Source organism: Saccostrea echinata, unplaced genomic scaffold (genome assembly GCF_033153115.1).
Source record: "Saccostrea echinata isolate AGI-Se365-2 ecotype Australia unplaced genomic scaffold, CSIRO_AGI_Sech_v1 ptg000023l, whole genome shotgun sequence".
Lineage (NCBI taxonomy): Eukaryota > Metazoa > Mollusca > Bivalvia > Ostreida > Ostreidae > Saccostrea > Saccostrea echinata.
Window position 1 is genome coordinate 6320645 of NW_026889772.1, and position 13401 is coordinate 6334045.

The following is a 13401-nucleotide window of genomic DNA, read 5'->3' on the forward strand; positions in this document are numbered from 1 at the left end:
AAAGCATGTTTAGTCATATTGATTTGATTTGTGCTTTTTCTTAGCCAATGTGCTCAGGTGAGCAATGTGGCCCATGGGCCTCTTGTATTACATAAATGTTGTCGTGTAAATCCATGCATAAACTTTAAAAATGCATAATTTTTCATGCCTTAAAAGTGTTCATAAAATAAAGAATGCAAAGCAACAGGAAAAGATTAATTTTAAGCTTAGCCTTAGCATTTTTATGTTATTTTATGGGAAAAAATAACCAGAAACAAGAATATTTATAGAGTAGTTTTGAATATAAAGATGAACATTGCAAGATTTCTAGATCTTATTTTGAACCAGTAATCCCATGACTATCAATTTTGGACATTTTATAAAAACACTGGCTTAAAGTTTCCGAATTACATAATATAAAGATAAAGTGGCTTACCTACTAAAATTAGAAGTTTCCATATATCCAATAATAAGGGACCTCGATCATCCAAAAACTCTTCATTTACTCACTTTCCATGATGGTAAGTTCTCATATGATTTTCATTTATTGTCCACTTTTAAAAGATATAAACATTCAATTTTCCAACCTCTAAGTATGATAGTGTTATCAGGTATTGAATTCTTATAGGTGTCCTAGGAGATCAATGTCACATTTTCTGTTTGCTAGACAGATAGAGCTCAGATTGTACGATGTAACCATTACATATTAATTCCTCAAATTTGCAATAGAACTCTGCATTGCTGCTGTGGCCCACTCGATAGCATGTCCTGAACAGTCTGTATTAATTTTACTGTTTAATACTAAGTTGCTATAATTTAAAATTGAATATTTAAACACCACTCCTTTCTCATTTCAAGATTTATAAAGATAGGCAGTTCAATTGAAGAGATTTAAAAACTGCAATTGAACATACCTTGTTAATGCATTATCTGTGGAAGATGTGTAGGGACCTTCTTTTAAATGAAAATTTAAAAACCCTTGAAATGGTTTTATTTTATTATTTAATACTGCTAATATTGACTATTGAATTGTCCCAAAAGAAGGACATTGGATGACTCTTTATTTTCAGTGCATGCAGATTATTGTCAGTGTCAAATTTATACAAAACTTGCTGAGTCTTGGTAAGGAAAAAAACACTTATGAAAAAAGCCTTTAAATAATGTCAACGTGAGTGCATAAGAAGCAATTTGTTATCAAAGAAATGCCTATTTTGTAATCTGACACCAAAGATATGTTGATAAATAAATTCATAGCCACTGCTACATGTATAAGTACTGCAAGGTTGGGATGATTTGGGGGGTATAGGGTATAGATCGATGCATATTATATGTTCATCTCATTTGTATCAAATATATTTTGTAACAACTTGATTTTAAGTCTCGATGCAGGAGTAATTGGAGTACAAAACTGATGTGACATAAATAGAGGATATATATTCAATGTTTTGTAGTTGTACATGGACTTTTTTTTTTAACCTTTTCACAAGTCTCATGATTGAAACAAATTACATGAAATTGAATTTTCTAGTCATTTTCTTTCCCTCCTATATTAAGCTATCTTTTCATTATGCAGGCCTGTAGGTGACATATATTAGTTTAGCAGTTGCGAAACATTGGAGCAAAGTAATTGTGAGATTGAAAATTATAAACATGGATATTAATAACAATTTTGAGAAACTTAAATGTCTGTATATTTAGTCAGTGTCTGGATGCTTGTTTATTCACTCTCACTATCTTAATAGAGAGTATTTTCTTTAACACTTTTCATGAAGGGAAGGGAAATACTGAATTTTGCTCTGAATCTATTAGTTTCATTTTGAGAATAATATTTTGGTTATTTTCACAGTGAAAATAAGACATCTGTCAGTCTGTGAAAATATCAAATTTATTCAAGGAATGATTACTACAGTATATATAACTGTTAAATTTAATAAAAGAGAGTATTCATTGCTATTTATTTCTCCTGGAAATCATCTTTCCCCAATTGTTTCAGCCATGAATGGTAGTTTGCATAGAAGAGTATGCAATGTAAAATTCAACTTAAAATGCAACATCAATCGTCATGGTTAAAATTTATACAGCTGCAGCATCTCCAATAATGGTTGCAATTTATACAGCTGCAGACATCTCCCATAATGGTTAAAATTTATACAGCTGCAACATCACCCATAATGGTTGAAATTTATACAGCTGCAGCATCTCCCATAATGGCTAAAATTTATACGGCTGCAACATCACCCATAATGGTTGAAATTTATACAGCTGCAACATCACCCATAATGGTTGAAATTTATACAGCTGCAACATCTCCCATAATGGTTAAAATTGATACAGCTGCAATGCCACCCATAATGGTTAAAATTTATACAGCTGCAACATCTCCCATAATGGTTAAAATTGTAATACAGGTGCAACATCAATCATAATGGTTGAAATTTATACAGCTGCAGCGTCTCCCATAATGGTTGAAATTTATACAGCTGCAACATCTCCCATAATGGTTAAAATTGTAATACAGGTGCAACATCACTCATAATGGTTGAAATTTATACAGCTGCAGCGTCTCCCATAATGGTTGAAATTTATACAGCTGCAACATCACCCATAATGGCTAAAATTTATACAGCTGCAACATCTCCCATAATGGTTAAAATTCATGTAGCAGTAATAAAATATTTATTGAATTAAAGAATGGGCATACTTTACTGCATATTGTATAAAAATTAATTATGATGATAATCTTAGTTTGTTTATTAATATTATCAACGATTTTTAGTTTCAAGATTGTGCATTATTTACACCTTAGAATCAGCTTTAACAAGATATTGAGTGAAGTATTCTGTCTTCTTCACTTTGATACCTCTCAATGTGCAGTTCCTTCACCATTAATTGTTTACTGCATGTCTTTTAAATTAAAGGGAACCCCCATTATGATCCAGAACACTTCTTGTCATTGGTTAACATTCATTGGAATTCCATACCAACAGATTCTATGAATAGAGATTGTATCACTACTGACACTGCATGCACAATATAAAATGTAATTCTACTGTCCATGCAGAATGGTGTAAAATATTCAAGGCCATAAATGAGTTGTATAGGCAATTATAATTTACAGTAATGTTGTCTATAAAGCCTTAACTTAAGTAGTAAAAAAAATATTAAAACCCAAGAATACATTATCTGTCAATTCAAACTTGCATGAATTCAAAAGCAATTCATTAACTATTTATATAAATTTTTCAAGAAACATATTGTCAATTACATAATTATTTGTTGATCTTTGATATATTTCTTCCAAACCTAGCTTTGAATTTCTTCGTTCATTTTAAGGTATTATTTGTTTGGAAACCAAATTTTAAGCTGGATTGCGAAGCAGCAATCTTGATGTCTATAATTTGATGATCTATATGTCCTTCAATGGGCTCTGTTTTACTTTGCCTATTTAACACATTCTCCAAACTAAAGGTATTAAATTTCTGTGTGAGATGTTTTCGGTACTGTCATCAGAGTTGTCCTTGGCCTTGACCTTTGAACTTGTCATTTGTAAATGAATGTTTTATCTCTGTTAAGGATTAATACCACAATTAAGAGTTTAACCTGGCCTTGACCTTTAGATTGGTAAAATTTTATAATCTGCTGAGGATTCTATCAGTTATATAACTCCACATGTTATAAAGCCAGTAGTGATCAGACAGTCCAAGTTTGATTAGAGTTATCTAGATTCCTTTTATATGGATACTGGATCTGAAGATTTTCTTTATGTTTACTTGTTATAGGTAGATATAAGTGTTTTGTTTTGATACCCAATTTATGCTTAGTTTGAAGAGACTTCAGTTATTTTAGTACCTGTTGTACATGATATTCCTGCTTTCATTAGCATTAGTCAATGCAACTACATATATTTCATAAAGGATCAAAGTACCAAAAAATCTGAAAATTATATGTCTTGACAAATTTACAAGATTAAACTTGTTTTCATATTTGAAACTTAAGGTGTTTACCTTTGTACCCATTTCCCTGTAAACTGGAGCTTAAGAGGTAGCACATTTGAACCAAATTACTAAACTTTTACAAGAGTCTATATATTTGATAATTTTGTAATAGGAAGGGTGAACATGCAATGAAACAGACCAAGATTCAAAACCAGGCATCCTGAACTCTAGACAGGTCACCAACAAGCTCTCTGGCCAAGGTGATCAGACCTGCCTGATCACCACATTACCTTCTCCTTAAATGCCCCCCCCCCCCCCTTTTCAAAAAAAAAGACATCAACTCAGATTCTTTTGCCCCTGGCATGACCTTCACCTTCAAATCCTGGGGTGGTCAATGGTACCAAATGTAACAGGAAAGGAGAAAAATGTATGGTTGGTCAGGAATGAAACTTGGAACAAGTCAGGTGCTATAACCACAGAGCTAGCAGGTTCATAGAGCCCAAACTACTACACTTTGAATGACTTTCAGGTTAATGTTGCCAGCATATAGCCAGTCAGTCAGTCCATCAGTCTCTAGGTGGGAGTAAATGCAAATTAGAAACTTCTTATTACAATATGGCTGTATGCAAGCAGTCTTCTAAGTTACAGCACTTGTTAAACTTCCTATCTGGGAATCAAGGTCATGATAGACTACAAACATGAGGTTCTTGAATGAATGACCAAATCAAAGATCATGTAGGAATTAGTAATTCTTGCATATAAGCCTTACCTTGGCCAATTTTAATACTATATACAGGGTTATTTTGGCCCTTTCACACTTTCAACCATTAAGTCTGCTTCGATCATTTTAAATTCATCCAGACACAGTTTCATGTATATAACAAATAATTCTGTCTTTTTTGGATTCATTCCATTTTAAATGTGCCCACTCTTGACCATGGTGAAAATACAATGGGGCGAAAATTTCCATGTATACAGTAAGTGATACATATAGGAATGCTTTATATGACATAAAGGATATAATATATTCATTGTTTTTTAGATGAATATGGAATTTATTTCACAAGTGGGAAAGGATTTTTTATATTTTCACTGGTGCTTTGCACTCATGAAAATATCAAAAAATCCTGTCCCACTTGTGAAATAAATTCCATATTCATCTACAAAACATTGAATTTTCTGTTTGTTACATTTTTTTTGATTTTCTCTTTGCCTCTGTCTTTTCGTAACACATTAGGATCATAGGCCGTGATGTCATAGTTGAGCGGTTGAGACATCATAGCTATATAAGCAATTGAGAGATTGAAAAACATTGTAAACATGGCTTTTCTACAACATATTTGGAGAAACTTTGGCAGTTTTAGTCTCTGTCAGGATGGTTCATTTACTCTCTCTATCTTGTAACAGGCCAGGGAGTTTTTTTTCAAAACACTCTTCATAATGGGAAGGAAATTCTCGAGTTTTGCTGCACTTTTGATATTCTCACACTGTGAGAATACCATTTTGATATCTGTTCACACTCAACTGTGTCACTTTTATTCAATATTTATAAATTACAGTATTTCACTGTTCAAAATGTAATAAAATCATATATTTCATGGAAATGATGTCAATAAAAAAAATCCAATTGATCTTGGAACATTAATGATCCTTTGTTATTTTGGAAAAATCTTACTCTGTCCTGATTTGTCTAACATGCCATAAAGTGCAAGGAAATCAAGACCTTTAATCTCACCAAATAAACTAAATGCTTAAAGATCTATTATCAATGAAAAACAATATACTTTATCTATTAAAGAAAGTGACTCAGATAGTGTCAACACTATTTTTCATTGAGACTCTTTATATAATTTACAGTACATAATTGTAACATATTGATATATATAACAAATGTAGTAGTAGTATTATAGGGAAAAATGCAATATAGGCAATAGGTATTAATACACTCCAAACACAAGTTTTCTGCATTCAAAATTGAAAACTGCAATTGATTTATTATAAATTTTCTTGTTATACCCGCACTTTCTAAAGAAAGTTCGGGTATATTGTTGTTTTGGAATTGTTGGAGACATTTTTATTCTTGTATCATAAGGTCATTTCAGTTTTGTTTGTTTGTTTTTTGTTTAATGTCCCTCTTGAGAATTTTTCATTCATATGGAGATGCCACCACTTGCCTGTGGAGGGTGGTAAATTTAGACCTATACTCGGTACTCAGGGTCATCGAGCAGTGAGTGATCTTTTTTGTACCAGCACCACCTCAGTTTATACGGTCTCATGAGAAGGACCAGTCTCCACGTCCTGCAGTGGGATTTGAACCCGTGACGTAATGATCAACTCCTTACTCTGCAACTTTAGAGCAAACACTCTAACCACTGCACCATTTGGGTGACCATTTTAGTTTTGTGTTTTTGAAAATACAAGTGAGATTTAGATGAGTGAAAATTAACAATTATTATATCCCCAGCTTGAAAACCGAGGGGGGTGGCCATCTGGACATCAGTCCGTCCATCTGTTATGCTTGGGGTATGCATATCTTATCCACAACTCCTCCTATACAACTGAATAAAATTTAATGAGACTTTTGCAGAATCTTTATTACATAGTGCCATTGTGCACCTCCTATTTGGGTTGTCCATAGCAAAATATGGACACTGCCTTTCTTTCAACAATATTGGAGGTACCCATCTCTTATCTGCTACTTGTCCTATATCACTGAATAAATTTTAAGGAGACTTTCACAAAATCTGTATTACATAGTGCCATTGTACACCTCCTATTTAATGTTTTGATTGGACACATATTTGGGCTTTCCCATAGCAAAACATGGACTTTGCAATTATACTGTTATGGGGGGGGGGGGGGCATCATTCTGTGAGCTTATTGCTCACAGTATCTCTAGTTTCAGATAGGCAACATTAATATAGACATACATCTTAAAGCATTTCAAATTACAGTGATAGATAATCTGGCTGTTTTACTAATAAGTTATATAGGTGATTTTAAAGAAGAATGTTTATTATTTGCAGAAATCAGGGAAGACCTTTTTAAGCGCTAAGCGCAGCGCAAAGCGCTTACTGTCATCTTAAATCTACTTCCGTTCGCGATCCAGCGCCACTAAGCAAGTTAGATAACTCCACTGGCTTTTCTAAAAATATGCAACTGGAAATCCCCGACTCTCTTTCGGCTATTTTAGTATAATACTGAGTTACGTGCAGTTCTAATAATAGGAGTCAAGATATGCATGTACATTGTACGAAAATCCACTGTTAATAGATAAGGGCGGTTCTTGTCATGCTTATCTCTATACATTGTATCGTGTCGACATTCATCACTTGTGTACCATGCAGCTAACAATTGCTGCATTTATGGCGCAAATACTTAAAATTAAAAACAGTTTATTATATGTCATGTACATGTAATGTAGTGATTGAATAAGTACATATTTTTAAAACTCAGATGGGATTTTAATAAGTATTTAAAACTCAAACTGGAATTGAGTTATTTAGTAGAAAATTTCGCATAAAATTGATTTACAATGTACTTACATATGTACGTTCTATATAACATATCCATATAAACTATTATTTCTTCTTATAGACCCTTATTTCAGGCAATGTAACTAAAAACAAGTCTTCCTATTATCACCCTTGCATCATGCAGAGAGCTATCAATGAAGTTGATTTTCGCATCTCTGTATCAATTAGTAACAGACTGGAATGCATACTCTATACTTATAATATGGATAAAAAAATATGATGTACATGTATATAATTCGCAAGGAAAGGCAGTTTGCGGCTGTATGTACATGTAGGGTACATGTAGGGCTGTGTTTTCAACGAATCCACTGAAATAGGAAAACTAATTTCTCGGAATATTGTGCTTTAAAATTGTGTGTGCAGTGTGCAAGATACGGCGAAAAATGCAAAAAAAACTTAATTAAACGTTATTAGCAATGGACAGGAATAGCGCCGACGAATTGTTCAGCAAACAGTGTAATTTTATTTGTATTAGGAAACTAGTAAGAAATAGTTTATGTAAAGATGTGCGCGTGTTGCCGATTTGACTGCTCAGTAACTTAATGAGGACCACATAAAACAGAATAAAAAATGTTGTATACCTTATGAAGATTAATTTATATATACTTGAGATTAATACACTGTATTTTCTTTCTTGGGCTGTTGAATTATTTATCATAGAAATAGCAGAAAAATTACGGGCAATTATTTTCAGTAGTCCTTTTCAACTAACACAACAGTGCTGTGGATATTTTTTTCCTCTAAACACGTTTTGCGTGGTTGTTAATATCATACATAAACAAGTAAAGAATTGTGTAAAGCATCAAACGTCCTTAAAAAAATATAGAAGCATTTTAAAGCTTTTTAACAATAGTCCAAAATACTTTTGGGGTTTAATGACATATTTTTAATCCGAAGAAGACAAGTATGAAAATTTTATTTTAAAAAAGTAATATTTACAAATTATACATATTGTGAGATCAACAGAAAAGACGAATTTTTGTTGCAATGCATTATAAATCACGTATATGAAAATCAGAGATGAAAGGATAGCACCGAATGTTTTATCATCAAACGAAGAAGACAAATATTATATCTTTATACTCAAAATGTAAATTTACATGTACCAATTATCTCTGACTAAAGGACATTAACTCTACAGGTGCTAATTTCACTGACATGGAGTTTTGTCACATGGGGTTGTTACAAACATGATGCCGATATGCTGCACAGCGCTATGAATGTGAAGTGTTCAAAATGTATAATACACAGCTGTAGCCTATTCAAAACAAAATGTAATAAATAGTCTAAGTTTTATTTATCATTCATAAATACTGGACGCTTGTAGCGATTGTGTAAATATCTTACACACTCCATTAATGTATTTCTTGTAAAATCCTTTCTACGAAACGTAAATTAATAAATCGCTTATGAATATGAAAAAAAAGAGATATACTAAAAACAATTTAGTGAGAATTCTAGTATTCAATATTTTTGAGATGTTTTATCTATAACTTTAATAAATAATTATGTTTTCAATAAGGAAATATTTATCGACGCAATAAACAAATAACATCTTTTTATTTTCCAGTTTTTGCAGTTTTTAGAATTAAAGCACAGTCACTAACAGCCAATCTTCAATTTGAAACAGTACCGTTCACGGTAGCTCAGTCGGTATAGAGCGCTCGCTTCGTGATCGGGAGGTCGTTGAGTTCGAATCTCGGCTGCGACTGACCTAAGTCGATAAAAAAATGGGTAGCAACTGATCCTTCGCCATGCGCTTGGCACTTTGAAGTGAAAGTTGTGGGTCCTTCGGATGAGACCTTAAAAACCTAGGCCCCGTGTCACGGCAGGCGTTATCACAATAAAGATCCCTCACTGCTCAATGGCCCTGAGTGCCGAGGAAAGGTCAAAAAAGCCCTTCACCGGTATATGGTGACGTCTCTATATGAGTGAAAAATACTCGAATGGGACGTAAAACATACAATCAATCAATCAATCAATCAATTTGAAACACTCGTAAACATGCACGGAATGAATTTATTATCAAAAATTATCACCAGAACATTTTAGCTGTCGGTGTTGCACATAAATGAGAGGAATTTCAGCGGCATTTTCAAGTATTCAAAATCATTAGAAATATATACATTTTCCAGCAAATGTATAGTTACATTTATAGTCTAAATTTGGTCGGAAAACTCGTCGACCATCCCTCCAATAAATTGCTATTTATATGCAAAACTACCTCTTATAGACTCTTATAAGGAGATGGAGAAAGAAAATATTTTTACAGTCATGTTTTTTTTTTCTTTTTAATAGGTTTGAGAAATACATTGCTGTTTGGAGTAAATATCTGCCATTTAATTTGTATATATTGTTTTTTTTAAAGAAGCGGAGAAATATTAAATCCACGAAGGGGCTAAATCGGCCCAGTCATCAAAATAGATGAAACATTCTCACATAAAACTGTAAGATTTGTGTGCTGTAAAACAATTTATTTTTTAACAATATCTTTTCCGGTTTTCTTTTTACATTCGTTTAAATTTGGTATTGTTTTCCTTATTAATACTATCAGGTCATTACGTTGACTTTACATACTTTAACGTCGTGGCGTTGACATTTTGTATAAGACAGTAATATATGTGCGTTAATGGAATAGAAATAACCAATATAGGCTCTTCTTTAAAATTTTGTAAAATTTTACTTTGACAAGAAGTTCTGAAAACTTTTGGTTTATTTTTAAATTAAAGCTATTTGTACTCTAAAGAAATGCCAAATATTTGTTATATACAACGGTTGTCTGGTATACTCGTTGATACATGTAACACGTTTTAAATGATAATAAGAGACACGTTAAGCTGAAAACAAACACAGTGTTAATCCATCATATTTGAGTAAAACTGAATTAATGTAGTAAAATATATATCATAGTAGCCATGGATAAGGATTTTATCATTCATAAATGTGTTATTGTATGGTCATACCGCGTACAAACAAAAAATAGACTTTTTTTTCCCCAGAAATACACGAGTACTCTTTAATAACGAAAACATAAAATTAAAATGAAAAGTTGCATTAAAAATGAATACGTTTGAAGTTACCATCTATTTTATTGTCATTTTGAGAATTTCGTTGCACTTCCGAAATTTATGGCATTTCCCGGACATTTGAAATGAAATTGTGGTTCATACATGTAATACACGTAAAATAGTGATGTTTGACGGTAATTCTGCGCACCACAGATTGACAGGAAAGAAGCCACTATAGACTTTTAAACATGAGTGATGCAAAACATCAAATCGGCCGCAAAAAAATTATTTTTCAACGAAAACACAAGATTTCCAAAGTATTTGAATTTCAAAACGGAACCTGAGGTTAAAAAAAAATCAAGATAAACGAAAATGGCACATATACCACTTTACTCAATGTAAATTACTTAATCGAAATAAAGTTCACCAATTATGATAAATATGTTATATCATCAAAGAGAAACATTTTTTATATACCCACAATAAATATGAAAAGAGATTTCAGATGATAAAAACGATCGAATAAATTATTGCTAAATAATGATCGTCTTGTTATCATATTATCATATCTTACACACTCCCATGTTGGGGAGTACCTATTATAAACCCTTTTAACAAAATCATAAAGTAATGATTATCTGGTGAGAAGTGAAAATTTCATTGAAACATAACAACATCTATAGGACTTTCATATAGTTCAAAACCAGTTTTAACATTTTACTCATAATTTTCATACATTTGAAATAACGTTCCGTTTCTCCATGTACAATTTCTAACACAACTACAAATAGATAGGCGATAATGAGTACAGAAGACGCTAAAATAATCATAATATCGTATACATATTGCATATGAGATTTTTAACTTGGACGTTTTCGGATCATTACTATTTGTAATTAAACAAAAATATACGAAAAACAGCTACTGGCAGTAGTAAATGGCTATCATTACAGACCGTCGAAAAAAAAATTATAGACCACACGTCGAACGACATATTACCACCCCCCCCCCCCCCCCCCCACCCCCAAATACCATGTTCAAATGCCTGATCTATGAAGTTATATTCTATATAGACATCCTTTCAAAAAAAAAAACCAAATATGATAGACAGACAAAATTATAGCAGTTATATCCGTTAATAATAATAATAATACATTCAGGATACATGGTCGTAGGAACTGGGGGGGGGTTGGGGGTTGGCCATGCCCCCCCCCCCCCCCAAATAATTTTGCCGATATATAGAATACTATATAAAACAAAGCTATTATATGCTTGTGTCCCGTCAATAAAAACGTCTGATCCCCCCCCCCTTTTTTTTGCTTGTCAAGAAATTTGGTAGTTGATAGTGTCCCCAACGGAAAATGTATGGCTATGCCTCCCCCTCCCCCCAACTGAAATTGCTACCTGCGGTCCTGGGATCTATAATAAATTTATGCAATGACCGAGTCACGAAAAATCAATCGTTTTTTAAATAAATTTTTATCAAGGAGATTGAAAAAAAAATGAAAACTGCTATTGAATTTATTTTTTATACTATATTTACAAGGACTAATATAATTGGCATTGTTATTTATTCACTTTACTACTTTCTTATTTAAATGGCAGCAGTAATTGGTCGAACTGTCCTACGTATTTAATGAGTGAGGGTGGGAATCCCGAAACCCCCCTCCCCCAATAACCCCTGTCCTTTTTTTTTCTTTTTTCTTTTTTTTTTTCTTTTTTGTAAATGTAATAGTTTTTTTTTTGTATTTTGTTTTTTTTTACTTCTTATTTTATATCAGTGCTAGAATCCCCCCTTTATGAATTTACACTACTACATGTATAAACATTCTTGCTAATCTTGGTTGCCCTCTCTTCCTTGGGCCTGTTACATTTAAGCGGAGTAACTCAAAATAGAAAGAGATCACAAGTAGCCTCCCATTTTTTTTTCATGTGTTGGCTAGGTCACAGCATGCATGCGATACTGAAATTACTTAAAACCTTAAACAGAAGTCACTGCCTTGGTAGTAAGTTATTCGTTTATACAATATAGGACATTTTTCTTATAGAGGCCTATCACAAAAATTACATGCGATATGTAAAATCAATCTATTGTTTATTTGATTTGTCAACTCGAATTTTCTAGGTTCAGTACTTCGTAACATAATTTATGTTAAGAGGTCTCGGATCAGTAAAGGTTTTACACTAATAAATATTAATTAATCTTTTGTCTCAAAATGCCACTGGCGATTTCTGAAACACATGTTGGGTATCATGGGTATGGGTTATAATTATAATACATGTAGTTATAATAGACTCTATTGCGTAACATTAACCATTTGTATGCTGTCGATGCAGACTTCACGACATTTATGTTTTGTAAGGTGGCAAAACAATCATTATAAATACGTCTTGGTAGTTGCATCCGATGTAATTTGTTAAATATTCTAGGCTATTCCGACACAGCCACTCAGGAGAAAATAAAGATGTAGCCTACATGTTTCTCGGGTGATCTCCCTTTGATTACATAGTGACCATGGGTGACGAGGAGCCGGGAGTTGGAAAACAAATTCAAAGCGTAAATAAATAGGTTGTCAGAGGAAAAGAGAACACATTATTTTTTTTTAAACATTTCAGCATAATGATGAGTTAAATATAGATCAGCTTCTTGAAGGAAAAGTCTTGGGTCAGGACTGAGGCACGTATTACACAAAATGTCGACATTACTATTGCATCTACATGCAGTCATGCTTAGCGAGAGTTTTTCGTACTTTTTTGCACCACAACACAAAATAACTTATAATAAATATAACAATCGCATTTCGAAACTTTTTACTATTTACAAAAACAATATAGAATATTTTTCTTTTCTATTAATGTAGGGTAATCCCTGCTAATTTCACTGTGTGAGTCGGTGCTAAGATATTTGAATTGAACGAAAATTATTAATTTCGATGTGGCCAC

The 13401-nt window shown here is 32.6% G+C and overlaps 1 protein-coding gene across 1 annotated transcript in view; it reads left to right on the forward strand.

Moving 5' to 3' along the window:
- Positions 1-13401, forward strand: part of LOC133191632 (interaptin-like) — a 180650-nt gene that overhangs the window by 41056 nt on the left and 126193 nt on the right. The gene's annotated exons all lie outside the window — the stretch shown is intronic.